Below are 14,648 nucleotides of genomic sequence, written 5' to 3'. Positions count from 1 at the left end.
AGGAAGGAGGGGCCAGGGGATCACATGGGAGGGTTTCTGTATGGGAGAAACAGGGAAGAAAGGTATAGGTCACTATAGAGGTCATTGTACTTGGGCTGAGGCTGAAGGAGTTTATGGATAATTTTCATTGTGCAGCCCCCAGGTTCCATCCTGAAGTCCTCATGCAGTCATCGAGGTACTAAAAGTTGAACTGTTCTGCTCCGTGTGGAAGAGGTAGCAGACTAAAGACTAAAGGTAGGGATCCTGTTCATAACTATTCATGTGGCAAACATGACAAGCATACAATACAGATGGCACCTTCTGGGAGGGTTAGAGAAACCTAATCACCCCTGTAGCTCCATGAACAAGGAACCTGTATCTGTGTCAGCTGGACGACTTTCTCCTGACTTTATATCAGGCTGGTTAGCGTGACACAGCTAGCTTAGTGAGAGTTATTTAACCTGTGCTGTGTTCTGCCATGTGCAATCACTCCATACATAAAACTGCTGATCAGAAAAATCGGGATTTGCAGTGTGTCATTCAAATCCAGCCATCATGGGTTATTCTAGAGTTGAAGGACAGTTATATAAACCTGCAACTATTCAAGGGTTATCTGAGAGTAATTTAACTCTTAAATAACCTGATCACTCCACTTGAGAGTTGCTTATTCAAAATGGCTGTCTCAGACACAGTGTTTCATTGCGATTTAATAACCTGCATTGACCCAGATGCACTATACAAACCAAATCAATGTGTGTCCAATTTCTCTTGCTTCCTGACTCTCTGGAAACAACTATCAAATTATACATTGCTCAGTACCAAATGATTAAATAATGTACTTCCCAGAAAGTTATATAAACAAATTCTAACTTTGAGGAGTCCAGCATTTGCATGTCCTTTTGTCTAACATAACTGTCTTAAGAGATATTCTATGGAATTGTTTCCAACCTTGGTTTAGGTTTATTTTCTAAAATAGTTTGTTTTCATGCCAAACTTCACATCTTTAGCTGCTGTTCTATATTTCCCCTATGTAGATATGGCTGCTTATTTAATTGTTCTACCTATTTTCAAAATGTTCTAAATATGTTCTACCATGACTACTACAAGTACAGTTTGCTTCTGCATCCAGTTTTTATATTAAATCCCATTAGTTGTTAATGGAAAATTGCCATAAAGTCACCTTGTTGACTGAATGTGTGTGTGGGCGGGGGGGGATCCAATACATTTGTTCAATTTGCTTAAAATTACTTTGAGGAGTTTTTTTTTAATTTCTCTATATTACTGTTCTACTTCTACTAAACGTTTGATTAGAGAAAGGTCAGCTATGTCAACATCTTCATTCTTTTAAAACACTCAGGAGTCAGCTCCACATTTCTGAAATATCAGCAACTCACACTAACTCCACAATAATGTTCAATGTAAATAAATCCAAAGCTACTATATTACATGAAAGACAAGTTGGATAATGCATGTGTTGAATGGAAAGGAAATGCTTTTAAGACATTTTCTTCTTCACTTAACCAAATTACAATAGAATGAAAACTAACACATTAGGGCTGTAGCTTACAAAAAATCTCTTTGGCAGAGGTCTACACTGCTATCACTAGGCTGCAATGGGAAACTACCATTCTTCTTCTGCTTGGTATCCAATACAAAATAAAAGCCCTCTGCTCGCCACCAAATCCTATGTTCATTGTGAAAAGGGCAGGGGTGGATCTCTTAAAGCAAGAGAAGGCAAGCTTTGAACCTGTGAGCACTGCATGCAGAACTGGGGCATGGTCAGGGGCCACATGCATGCACACAGACTGCCCCTGTATGCATGCACAGTTATGCTGCCAGCCTTATCCTTTTGAGAATGTCCCCACCCCATATCCAAGTTGTCCAAGTGACCCAAGTACTAGGTGAGGGTGAAAAAAAAAACTATTTTATGATACATCATATCCATGACATGGTTTCCCAGTATTGCTGATGAATAACTGTTTAAATTTCAAAGCAGAGAATGATGCTACAAATTTCACCTGAAAAATTAATCTGGAGAAAGGAATGTTGATCCCTTTCCCCCCCAGACAGTTTTCCCCTTACTGACTTCTCTACCTGGCTCTTCTCTCTGCAGTGCAATAGGAACTACAGGATGGAGATAAGATCATGTTCTTCTCTTTATGCATAGGAAGAGGGAAGAAAGAAAATCCCATTGACAAATGGCATGGACCAGAAAAACAAAATGTTATAAATGCCAGGGCATGTAATATCTGATCCTCTGAGTCACTCCTGATTTTAATTTGCCCTTTAGAAAGGCAAGACCATTGGGATTTCAGAAATATTCCACATTAGCCACTGAATACTAATGGCAATCTGCCATTGACTTTCAATTACTGCTGAAATTACAAACTAAGCAATGCTTGTTTATAAGAGAAAACAATGAGACTGCAGCAAATAGTCTGAATAGAAATTATGTAGGTCACAAAGCAAACTTTTCAAACACATTTCTACCACATTGAAAAGTGTTTTGCAGTAAGACATACTTAGGAATAACCTCAGACAATGCTTTTCAAATCACTGACTGGTTTAGATGACACATAACCTACTATTGTTAGCACTGGTGGATTGTTATATTGTGCAAACAGGACTGTTTCACCAAGGTTGGCTTGTTTTTTCAAGCAATCCTCCCTCTAGGGCCTGTTCTAGAGTTTTTCCTCCTCATAATGACTTGGGTCATCCAAACCCACAACATGACCTGGCAGGGATAAGACCCAACAGTGAGCCATTGCACAAGCCATTGTGAGCCATTGCACAAGAGCATTAAAAATCCAAGGCTGCTCTTGAAAAATGGCTGCCAGGTAAGTGCCACAGGTAGCAGCCTCCAAGCAGCACCTGAGGGCTGTTGTCAGGCACTTTTCCTTGCCCATAGGCATCCTTGGTGGCAACTCAAAAGCAGACTTCCCAAGCTGCCAGAAAGGATAGCCAAAATCTGTTCATCCTGCACAAGAGCAAGCATCCTTGCCAACAAATGGAGAAATCGACACTCAAGGATACTTTGGAGGCAGCAGAAGCCAACCATTTTCTCCCTGGTACTGCTCCACGTTCAGAAACCTCATGGGCAGAAGGCTAGAGAAGACATGGGTGTCCAATCCACTTGGCAAAGGTGCTACCTCAAGGATGAGGCAGTGTAGCCAAGCAAATCAAATAGCCTGGCTTCCTGCCTGAGAGTAGACTTCTCCAGCACGGACCAGCAATCCAGTGGCACTGCCCCATGTTCAAAGTACTACTGCTACATATAGGGGACCCCTGCCACCTTCTTGCTCTGCAGCAGGCGGCAGGAGTACTCAATCAGATTCCTTGTCCTTCCTGATGTGTTTCAGGGCACAAGTGTTGTCTGTGCTAGTGGGCAAAGTAGGTATTATTATACAAACAAAGTTCCTCACCTGAGTTCCACTTCCACCTTTCAGGCAATGTACAGCAGGCTGCCTACTGCAAAGGACAGCAGGCAGCTCCCTGAACACAGGCGCAACTGGGCTGGAAGGAGACCTCATTGCACTACAGGAATTCTCTAACGAAAGTGAAAAGCTGAGATCGTCAGAGAGGAAGACCAGAAGAGCATTGCTTAAGAAGGGAAGCACCTGTCTGGCACTCCAGCAGCCTCATCCTAGACCTTCTTACATTCCCCTAACCCATGGGTCCTCAAACTAAGGCCGTGGGCCGGATCCTTTTAACCCGCCTGCCCCACAGGTTTTGCACATGCTGGGCATGCGTGTGGCTTGCTCACAAGGAGGTCGTTTTGGAAACACTTGGAGAAAACAATCTCCTTGTGAGCAAGCCAGCACCTTGCAGTGGTTGCACCCAGCGGCAGCTTGCTCGTGAGGAGGTAGTTTTGGACTCGCTCGGAAACAATCTTGCAAGCAAGCTGGCGCCTTGCCCACGCACCCCCCCCTCTCCGCCTTGCCCCCCCCCCCCCCACGTGCATGCGCCTCCCCGTCAGCACCACCTTGGCAGCCCACAGCCACCACTGGCACCTATCAACTGGCCCCATTCAAAAAGTTTGAGGACCCTGCCCTAAGCTGTGGGATGGTCTGCTGGGAGAAATTTCCTAAATTCCTAACTTGAAGAGGGAGTTAAAAACCTCTCTCTTCTGAGGCCTTCCCAGTTTGGTTCTCATGTCAGTTTTAACTAATGTGTTGTCTTGGTCAATATCACTCACTGTTGGTTTTAATTTCTTGTAAACTGTCTATAGGAATGGGGCAGTATATTAAGATAAATAAAATAAATTACTTGAAGGAACAAGGAGGAAGAGGGAGGAAATGACATATATACAATAAGCCCAAATGTCAGACTCATCATGGATACTTTGCAAAACAGCCAACCCACTATGGCTTCTTGTCAGGGTATGTTGTGATGTAGTGTGAATTAAAGCCATTTGTTGTGGTTCACTTCTAGATTTTGTTTAGTTTTTCTTCTCTAATATCCAAAAGAATAAAGTTCAAGTTTGTTGTGGGGACAAGGTAGAATCAATGGATCATATCAAAGTATTTCTAAAATATGAAATCTTGAAAAGGTTGTTACTTTGGTTCTAATTTCACAAAAACTAATGAAAATACATTAACATGAATGTATACATCAATGAATGTATTTTATCTAAGCTTACAATCCTATGTATAACATTCAAAAACAGAAATGTATTTTAAACGTATATCTAAATGGCTTTTTTAAAAGACATGTAGATGGATGAATATCCTTGACTGAACTAATAATATTCAATGCAGTGATTTATTTGCTCTGTACCTCACCCTTCTAACAAGAAAAAAATGTCACTTAAAGTGGCCATTGCTAATACCAAATAACATACAGTTATCCTAAACTGAAATCTTAAATTCAGTGCTAGCATCATAAAACATTTCTTTGAAGTCTTGAACCTTTTTTAGTTTTATTTCTAGGAATTTGCATGCATAGGCACCTAGGGTTTTTGTAGTTCTGCTAAGAGTTTAGGCTACTTTTTCCACATAACAGCTTCTGTGCAGGGATATTTATTCATTTAAAACATTTATATCCCATCTATATTGAAGGTCCCAAGACAGTGTTACAACAGAGCATCGCAAATAAATAGAACGTAAACATGTAATAAAAGCCTATCGTTAAAATAACATTAAACTTTAAAATATCAGATAAATAAAAAGTTTTGGCCTGGCACCAAAATAAACAAAGTATCGACACCAGGTGCACCTCTCTGGGGAGCAGGTTCCAAAGCTGAGGTGCTGCTGCAGAAAAAGCCCTTCTCCAGATCGCCATTCTTCTGACCTCCTTCAAAGAGGGCTCCCAAAGGAGGAACTCAGAGGAGGACCTTAGGGCTCAGGCATGTTCGTACAAAAACAGAAGCTGCTTCAAATATTCAGGCCCTAAAGCTTTAGGGCTTTCTACATCATAGGTAACACCTTAAATTGGACCTAGACTTGGTAGTCAGTGCAGGTGGTACAGAACTGGCATTATATGATCACACCTGCTGGTCCCTGTCAAAAGCATGGCTGCTCTATTTTGACTCAATTGAAGTATCCCAACCATTTTCAAGGGCAGCCCCATGTAGAGTGTGTTACAATAGTCCATTTGGAAGGTAAGCAGAGCATGGGTTACTGTTGCAGAACTCTTCTCATCCATGTAAGGATGTAGTTGATGGACCATCTGAAGCTGGTGAAAAGTGCTCCTTGCCACAGCAGTCACCTGAAGCTCCATGGATAACTGTGGGCTAAGGAGCACTCCCAAACACACCCTGTCCCTTAGGGAAAGTACAACCCCATCTAGAACAGGGCAAAAATCACTCACCTGAAAAGTTTAACCACCCACCAACAGAACCTCCATCTTATCTGGATTCAATCTTAATTTAATGGTCCTCATCCAGACCATCACAGCAGCCAGTCTGGTTTAGGACAGTCACTACATCACCTTGGTTAGATATAAAAGAGAGGTAGAACTGGATGTCATCAGCACAGGGATGACTCCTCAGATATAATGTTAATAATAAATAATTGAACTGATGTGCTTAAAATTATCAGCCTCTCTTACCCAACAGTAACATGTTTCTTTATTCTGAATCAACAATTCCCCCACATTTTCTCCTCTATAAGCAATTTAGCTTAGGGTCAAGAGACAAGACTATTTCATTCTTCATTGGAAAAGCAATATACTAGATTATCAGCTCTAACACATATCCACCTATCCATTCTCACGTCTTCCTTTTCTTCATACAATAGCATGAAGAGCGGATGTGGCCTGATGGCTAGTATGCTGGACTGGGGACCTAAGAGATCCAGATTCTAGATGGCAACTCAGCCATGGTACTCGCGGTGTGACTTTGGCCCATCACTGAATCTCAGTCCACTCCGCCTCTCAGGCTTGTTGTTGTGAGCATAAAATGGAGTGGAGGACTATGTAAGTCACCCTGGGATTCTCAAGGGGGGAAAGAAGAGCTATAAATCCAATGTTTTGGTAGTAATAATAATAATGGCAACATATGATGGAGTAAGCATTGTTGCTTTCTGCAACATACGAAGTCACAGATATCCTAACAGGAAAGGCATATAGGTTCATATATCCTGTGTCAAATAGCAAGACTTTAATAAAGCAAAGCAGTCTTCCCCAACCTAGTTACCCCCTGATGTTCTGATTTACAACACCCATCAATCCAATGATCAGCTATTTTGGCCAGTTCTGGTGAGAGTCATAATCCAAAACATCTAGAGGGGACTATGCTGGGAAAGCTTACCGAGATGACTGTCCTGCAAAATCAACAGTTTTAAGTGGTTCTTCAAATAAGCTAGAAAACTGATGATAATTTAATGCTTCAATTGTTTAACAAGCAAACCCTAAGCATGGCATTCCAAATAAAATTCACCAGATCAAAAAGAAGATTTCACAATCAACCAGGTAGAAGAATAGAATCTATACACCCTATGAAGATACCGTGCACTTTCATTTTATCAGAATATCACTAGAAAGTGAATAAAATTTAGCATGCACACAAAATACAATTAAAATAAACAAAGCCTTGAAAAATACCTCATTTTAAGTTTTGTCCCAGTTTGCCACAAGTATGTGACCTAAAGTATTTGAGGGAGAAAACTAAAGCATATTTAATGTGATTCAAATGTTAGATTATGCAGGCTTTTTTAATACTTGTAAAAATTTAAAGTTTAACTTCAAGAAAGAAGCAAGAAATAACTAACTGGCATAGTAAATTAGCCTTCCCCAATCTCCTGACCTCCAGATAAAACAGTGCAGTGCCCATCCTGCAAGCAGCATGGCGACACAAGGTTGATGAAAGCTGCACTAATTAATTTTAGCAATCCAAAGAACTGAGCACAATATACTGACAACTACTCATCTATTTCAGAGTTTTAATCATTTCACTGTGATTGCTGGGCACCTTCAGTTTCGCTTTCACTATTTATTGGCTGCATTTCAGATTAGGACATTTGTGTATTTCAATGATATGTTATTCTCTCACATACTTGCTAAAGATAATAAGCTAAAAAACATTAATTACAGCTTTGAAACTACCAAGCATTCCTAATATTGCATTTGCAATCAGTAGCCATTCATTGCTCCTAATTAACTTATGCAACGGAAACATTTTCATGGAAAAATTAAAAAAACTGGAAAATGTTACATTTTTCACCCCCACTGGTTGGGAATTACTATCTCATCATGCTGGTTGCATTCTCCATAGAATTAGCTGTTTCCAGTGAAGGCAAAAGAGAAGGCAGCAAGCCTAGAGAAGCAAATCATACAGAAAAGTTGCAGGTATCATCGTCTTTGGGAAGATGTCTTGTGAGCTTCAAGAGCCTTATTTAGTATTATATCAACATCACACATATAGCATAAAAACTGTGTTTTAATTAAACATCTTTGCTATTTGGTAGTGCTTTACCCTTAATTTCAGAGGGTTTTGGCCTCCAAACAACCTAAAAATAGTTTTAAATAAAGAAATCATAGCTGCCTTGCCCCACTCATAGCCCACAAAATAATAAGTAATCTCTGCCTGAACCGCACACTACTGGATGTAGAGGTATTAGTCACTGTCCATCTTGATTGATTAGGTGGTTTACAAAGAAAAATAAGCTTTCACAAGAGAGTCAAATTCAATTTCAAAAGAGTAAAGGTTCAGCCCACTATTGCACAAAGAGACTTTCACTCTGTTTGCAATAGGACTTTGCTTCCCACATACTCATCTCTCTCAACCACCTTCTTCAAGTCCCACACTGCAGGACCCTACTCTAGGGACGTGTGGGAATCTATCAGATTCCCTGGGTTTGGCTCCCCAGACGCCAATCTGCTTTGATATGGCTGTGAGTCCAATGTCCTGGCAAGGGGCCTGGCGTTCATGCAGCGCTCACGAGGAATGAAACCCTGTGCAATATGCTGCCCAAAATGCAGTCTTTGTTTGTGCTGCTGCATATGACATGGAAGAAGGCTACCAGCTATGCCACCTTCATTCTGCGAGCATTTGCAAACCTCCTCTCAGCTCACCTCACTTTCTAAGGCATGAGAGGAAGTCCTCAAATGCTAGAGAAAGGGATTCTATGGAGCTTCAGTATATCCAAAAGATCTAGACTTTTGTGCCTGGCAAACACTTGTTCCAAATACAAGCTCATGGAGAAAACAGGAACATGAAGTCGCCTACAGAGTAGGAAGAAAGGGGGATTACTTAACCTTTCTTCACCTCTGCTAATTATTCCTAGTCATTTTTCCATCCAGCAGCCTTACTTAAGGCTTTGGACTTCAGCAGGATGGTAGAGCCTGGTTAACCCTGCAAGGCCACACTGGTACTAGGAGCACTACCATCCCTCCTTAGCAGTTATGGCCAGCATTTGCAAATCCCTACACCTACATTTTGAAGGAAACGCATGACTGGGCATTCCCATGTTTCCCTAATATGGCAGAAGACAAGCTGATGTCTCCAGTTGTTTTGAAATGCATCTCCCCTAAGCCCTAGCCAACACAGCCAGTGGTGAGGGATGGCAGCAGCTGAAAGTCAAAACATCTGGAAAACCAGATAGGGTGCCCACCCCCCCTAACATCTAGTTCCATTTGACTGGTTTAGGGAACAGGAGATGTCACTTTTTCCTCTCTTGCTCACAAATCTGGTCCCTGTTATCACAGAAGCTTGTCCACATGTCCCTACCCAAAGCACAGCTCCACAAAGCATTCCTTAACTCCCTGTCAGAACCCAAAAGTTACAGTAATTCTTGAGATGAAGACTTACTTTGCTGCACCTGTTGCATTCTCTAGTAGTTATCCAACAGAGCTTTTCAGGTAATACCGAGATGATTAACATTTACCGTCTCAGGATGGCATTTATTGTAAGCCATCCAGAGACGTTCTGTAGGGGACAGTATAGAAAAGCTTTTAATATATACCTCAACAAATGTGATTCTGCAACCCTCAGAGGCCTACTATGAAAATTCTGCACATAAAATTGTTCACCTTTATAATTATCTCAAATGAGGCAGCTAGTTCACCATCTTATCTAGTTTTGTGGGATCAGTTTCTGCAGACTAAGGGCATGGACAAAACGTTTGTAGCAGTTTGATTCTTCTCACATCTTCTTGATCCTTCCCATCACGTCTTATTCAAGCTAGCCAAGGAGATTCGACTGGGGTTCAGGAGTGAATACACAAATACGTTGGGAAGGTAGTTCCTGCTATCCTTGAGGAGCCAGTGATGTGACTACTCCTGGGAAAAAAACCCTCCCTAAATGAAGAGATGTATAATAACTGCCACTTGGTGATCATCCCCTTTTTGAGCAAGCTGCTTGAGAGGGTGGTGGCTACTCAGCTACAGGTGGTCTTCCCTAGACCCATCAATCTGGTTCCATTCTGGTTACAGTGGAGTAGGTTAGAGGTGCATTGAATGTGCATTAATATATGCGCCACTTTCATTAAATAAGAGCAGAACCAAATCCAAACACTATGATTTCTGAAAATATACCTTACATTGCTTTCCTACTCAATTAATGTATGCAAGCATTTCATTGCTAGTTTATATGTTGTTTCAGGTGTCCTGAAAAAACAAAAGGCAAAGTGGAAAGTTATACCTCAGCCTAAGCACTTTATTGATTATAGCTTTGTAAATTTCTGGTAAAAAAAGAAAAACAAAAGAATGAAACCAATATATCTGATAAAAACAAAAATGTGCACATGGTGGAGCAGGTCCAAGGACCAAATGTCTGCAGAGGCACTTGTTGCTGTACTTTCACTTGTTTTGTAAGAATACAAAATTCAGTTTCCTTCTGCAACAGATGTTTTAGCATTGGCAGATAAATTAGTGGCTTATGTGAATGATTACAGCAACGTATGCTTGCCTGTCTAGTACTGCTCCATTTAATTCCTCTTTATAGCTATATGCAGTTGCAACAACTTGTCAAAGGACCTTATGTTTTCTGTTGGTGGTAAAGTTTTTTAGATCCAGAAGCCGTATTCAGGCCAAATGAGCATTAACAAACCCACCAACATTTTGTAGAACATATACATATGACGATTGTACTATGGTGCAATCCACCAATTAATTAATTCCCTCTTGGGTATAGAATTCTTTTCTTAACCACATGTTCCTTGCCAAAGAGTAATGCGAAACTGAAATGAAATACATGCCACAGCAGATAGGGAAACAAATCGTTTCTATATATACTTTAAAACTGAGATTTACAGAACTTTGATTATTAGTCAGATTTCAGAGTGTAAGAGCTATGAGCAAATTGGTGGCTCTCCAGAGCCACCCTGTGTCCCTCTATTTTTAGTACTATCCCACAAAATTGTTAGACTGTTTTTATAGACCTTTTTGTGGGCCAATATTAGCCAAAAAAATCTATAAAAACAGTTCTTCCTCAACATAAGAAAAGACTCTTAAGGGCCCTTCAAACAGCTGAAGTTTGAGAATCCCACTTAAAGTCAGAATAGTGGTTCTACCTGAGTACACATCAATTTGTTTATATGCTGTATAGCAGAAACCCAGCACAGCAAACTCTCATGTTTCCATTTCAACCATGAACAAATCTGCTGACTTCAACAAAACTAAGCAAGGACAGATTGCAACTGCACACTAGAAACCAAACTGCAGAGTAACCTGAAATAATTAGTGCAGATGGTATAAAATTCTATATCCCAGGAAAGATACTAATGCATAAAGCAAGAAAGCCAAGTTATGACATCAACAGAAACTTCCTTAAAAGTGAAGCCTGATCTACTGCTGTACCATTATTTCATTCATCTAAAGCTAGTGGAGTTAGCAAAGTTACTTTTTACCTGAAATGATTAGCATCCATTGTCCAATTTGAAAATCACATGTCACAGTAAAGCAAAATTAGAAGACCCATTACAAATATAATTACTTATACATGTGACAAAGGTCATACTTTTAACTATAAGGAACCAGGTGAACTGGCTTAAATTTTACACTACTTCAGTCTCTGCTACATAAATATCTGTTCTAAACAGCACCTAGTGTATTTGTAATTAATATATACACTAAACATACCAAACCACAACAGTAAGACTGTAACGTGGGCATCCAGTAAAATAATAAATCCAAATTAATACATAGTATGTGCCAACATTTATTACTTGAAAGAGTTTCTTAGCTCTTCCAAGATTACTGTCAATTACATGGTAAATATATAAAGTTGTTCTCATCAGAACAGCTATACTATCCAGAAAGCAAAACTCACAGGGGGAAAAAATGTTTTGTTTATTTTGCTTTTCTACCGGGTGGGGCTTGATTTCAAGGAAGTGATGCTTAGGTTCAGCTCTAACTGCAAAATCTATCCACTCTGATAGGCAGAGATTGTTCAAATGAAACATACTGTGCATCTTAGCATCTGTCACATGTTGCAGGACTGAGTCCTAGCATTTGATAAAATATTCCAGGATTTAGATCTGGCACAAATTAAATGCCATCTTATGTAAGCCCTGCTCTAGAATAGAAGCAGGCAGAACTTTGAAATATGGTTCTGTAACTTTACAACCTAATCTAGCAGTTCAAGCTGTTTCTTCAGAGAGGACAGTTGCCAGGTTTGTGCACAGAGAAGCAGCCTCTTTTGCCCAACCAATGTTAGCCAGGAGGATACAAAGCCACCCCACATCTCTAACTCTTAATTACAGGCCCTATCTCTAAAAGTAGCCACATTAACACAAAATTCCTCAGACTTCAGAACTCTCCGGTTTTAGGGACAGCCTGTTTGCAAACACCAAGAGGTATTTAAGGTTTGCTTGTCACCTGGGTGTACATGTGATACAGTTTTTAACACAACTACCCTTCTGAAATTTGTCTTCCACAGCTGCTGCCTCCTGGAGACACACCACTATTCAACCACAGCACTATTCAGTACTGGGGTGATTCCATTCCAGTGGAGCCAAACAAGTTACATTAAGACCAGAGAAACAATTTCCAGAAAGGTAGCTTTGTTCAGTTTGTTGCAGGAAAAATAAAAGATTTTTGTCGTATCTTAAAACAAATTTATTCTGGCATAAACTTTCATGAATACTGCTCACTTGCATCCTCTAATGAAGTAGGAAGGGCCCCCAAAAACCCATGCTAGAAAAAAAAATGTGCAGCTTTTGGGACATTGCAGGATTCTTTACAGTTAAGACCAGAAAAAGGCTCTAATATTGATAACACAGCTTAAAGCTCTGTCCCCTAATCAGAAAGGCATAGGCAACTTGTGCCCCAGTTGTTCTGGCCTAAAATTCCACTATCCCACATCATGGTGAGGACTGCTAATGGTGGACCAAACCATCTTGAAAGGGGTACAAGTTGCCCATGCCTGCCCTATTGCAGGGCTCTGCCCTCCTGACCTTAGTGGGCAACTCACCCATCTACCTTTACAGAAGCCACCCAATAGCCACCCCTATCAAAGCACACTGCCGTCCTGTGGCACGCTCCCTCCACACACACAAACGCACGCCGAGCGCCAAACGTGCTCCGCCACAGGGGGAAGAATAAACTCGTCTGTCATTGGTGCCAAGGCGGCACAGCCCTCGACTTTAACCAAAACCCGAAGGGGTGGAGAGGCGAGGGAGCGCCCAGAGCCTCGTGTGTGGCAGGCCGCGGGGAAAGGGGAGGCTCCCACACCATCACACCGCCCGCTCGGTCAAGAGGCGGCGAGGCGGGGGCCCGCCTTGGCACACCTCGTGGAGACCCCAAGGCAAGCAGGGCGCCGCCGGTGGGCAGCCAGCCGCTCAGTCCTCCCTGTCCGACTCAGGCAGGCGAGATGGCAGCCCAATCTCCGCCAACACCGGCCTGGATTCGCCCCGCGGGCAGCTACCGTGAGGCGGACGAGCCCAGCCTGTTCTCAAAATAAGCCGCCGCCTCCGCCTCTCCGCGAACACTCCGTCCGGGGGAAGGAGGCGCCCCCCCCCCGGCCTAACCCGCGCACACGCGCTCCAGCCCTGGCGCCCGTACCTCCTCGTCCTGCTCCTCCAGCGAGGCGTCGCTCTCGGGACGAAAGTGGCCGCCGAGACCGATGCTGCCAGCAGCGGCGGAGGCACCTGGGCTTCCCGCGCCGCCCTCCTCGTCCTCCTCTTCGCTCTCCCGCTGGCGGCGCCGTAGTTGTTGCCCCGCGATGTCACCCGCAGGATCCGGCGCCGCCACCTCCTTCCCTCCGAGGGGAGGCACGACGGCCACTGCTGCCGGGGCGGCCGGCGCCTCCACTCCCGCCCCCTGCCGCTCGGGGGTGCTGCGGCCGAGGGGGGCAACCCGCGGGAAACCGCCGCCGCCTGTGGCGGCTGAGGACGAGCCGGCGGTGGCGGCATCTCCCTCCTCGGAGAGAGTTTGGGAGCCGGAGGACGACGACGCGCTGGAGCTGGAGGAAGAGGACGAAACCCTGCGGCCGCTGTAATCTCTCTGCTGCTCTGCCTCGGTTTTCTCCTTGGTAGCTGCCGCAGCCGAAACTTTCTCGCCCATCGCCACCCCGCTAAGTACTGAGGTGGAACAGCCGCCGCCCCGGGCGGGTCGGGGAAGAAAGTCAGCCGGCAGCCTCCCGCGGCGGCATCGGTAACGGCAGCGGCATCATCCTAGTCCGCCGGGCAGGGAAACGAAGCTTGGCCGCGCCACACTTCACCGGGCACCGCCTAGCGGCAGCTACACCGCTCCTCTCGCAGCCCCGGCTCGGCAGGTCTCCTCAGGCTGCGAGACCCCGGAGGGCTCCTGAAGGGAGAGCGGCAGCACCCACTCCCTCCTCGCCCAGCCTCGGAGACGCTATAGCCGTCCGCGAACCTGCCCCCGGGCCATGGGCGGGGTAGATGAGCGGCCCGCGGAGCCAATAGTGAAGGCGGAGGTGGATGGGTGGGCGGGTCCCGCCGAGGGATGATAGAGCCCAATGCGAGCAAGCAGCAGGTAACAGGAGCGGGGCGGAGCAGCAGGAAAGGCAGGAAGCGAGGCGGCGATCCTCCGTGGAGCGCTTACTTGGCAGTCCGTCCCGCTGCAGAGGGTGGGACTTGCACGATGCTTAGGGTACGGCTGTTCCGCTGGGAGCAAGCGCCTGATAAATCCAGGGGAGTTGGTTGATTGATGTGCCATCTTTCCGCTAATACACTTAGAAATATTTTTAATATTAATCACGAAAACTGTAAGAAAACCGTAAACCTTGAAGCACCCATTATAAAAGTTAATTTTGACTGAGCCTACTACTG

General features: G+C 43.7%; 1 protein-coding gene across 3 annotated transcripts in view; it reads right to left on the bottom strand.

Moving 5' to 3' along the window:
* The window catches only part of MAST4 (microtubule associated serine/threonine kinase family member 4), a 268,657-nt gene extending 255,115 nt beyond the window's left edge, over positions 1–13,542 (bottom strand). For 2 of the 3 annotated variants that reach the window (XM_044446093.1, XM_044446094.1), the window contains exon 1: positions 13,420–13,542. The gene's annotated coding sequence lies outside the window, so the exon portion shown is untranslated. The remainder of the gene's footprint in view (positions 1–13,419) is intronic. The other variant, XM_044446095.1, reaches the window with a different exon arrangement.
* Between the last annotated feature and the right edge of the window lie 1,106 nt (positions 13,543–14,648).

The sequence above is a fragment of the Varanus komodoensis genome, unplaced genomic scaffold (genome assembly GCF_004798865.1).
Source record: "Varanus komodoensis strain SLA01 unplaced genomic scaffold, ASM479886v1 scaffold5, whole genome shotgun sequence".
Taxonomy (NCBI): Eukaryota; Metazoa; Chordata; class Lepidosauria; order Squamata; family Varanidae; genus Varanus; species Varanus komodoensis.
Note: the sequence above shows the minus strand (reverse complement) of the source record. Positions and strands in the feature narration are given on the sequence as shown.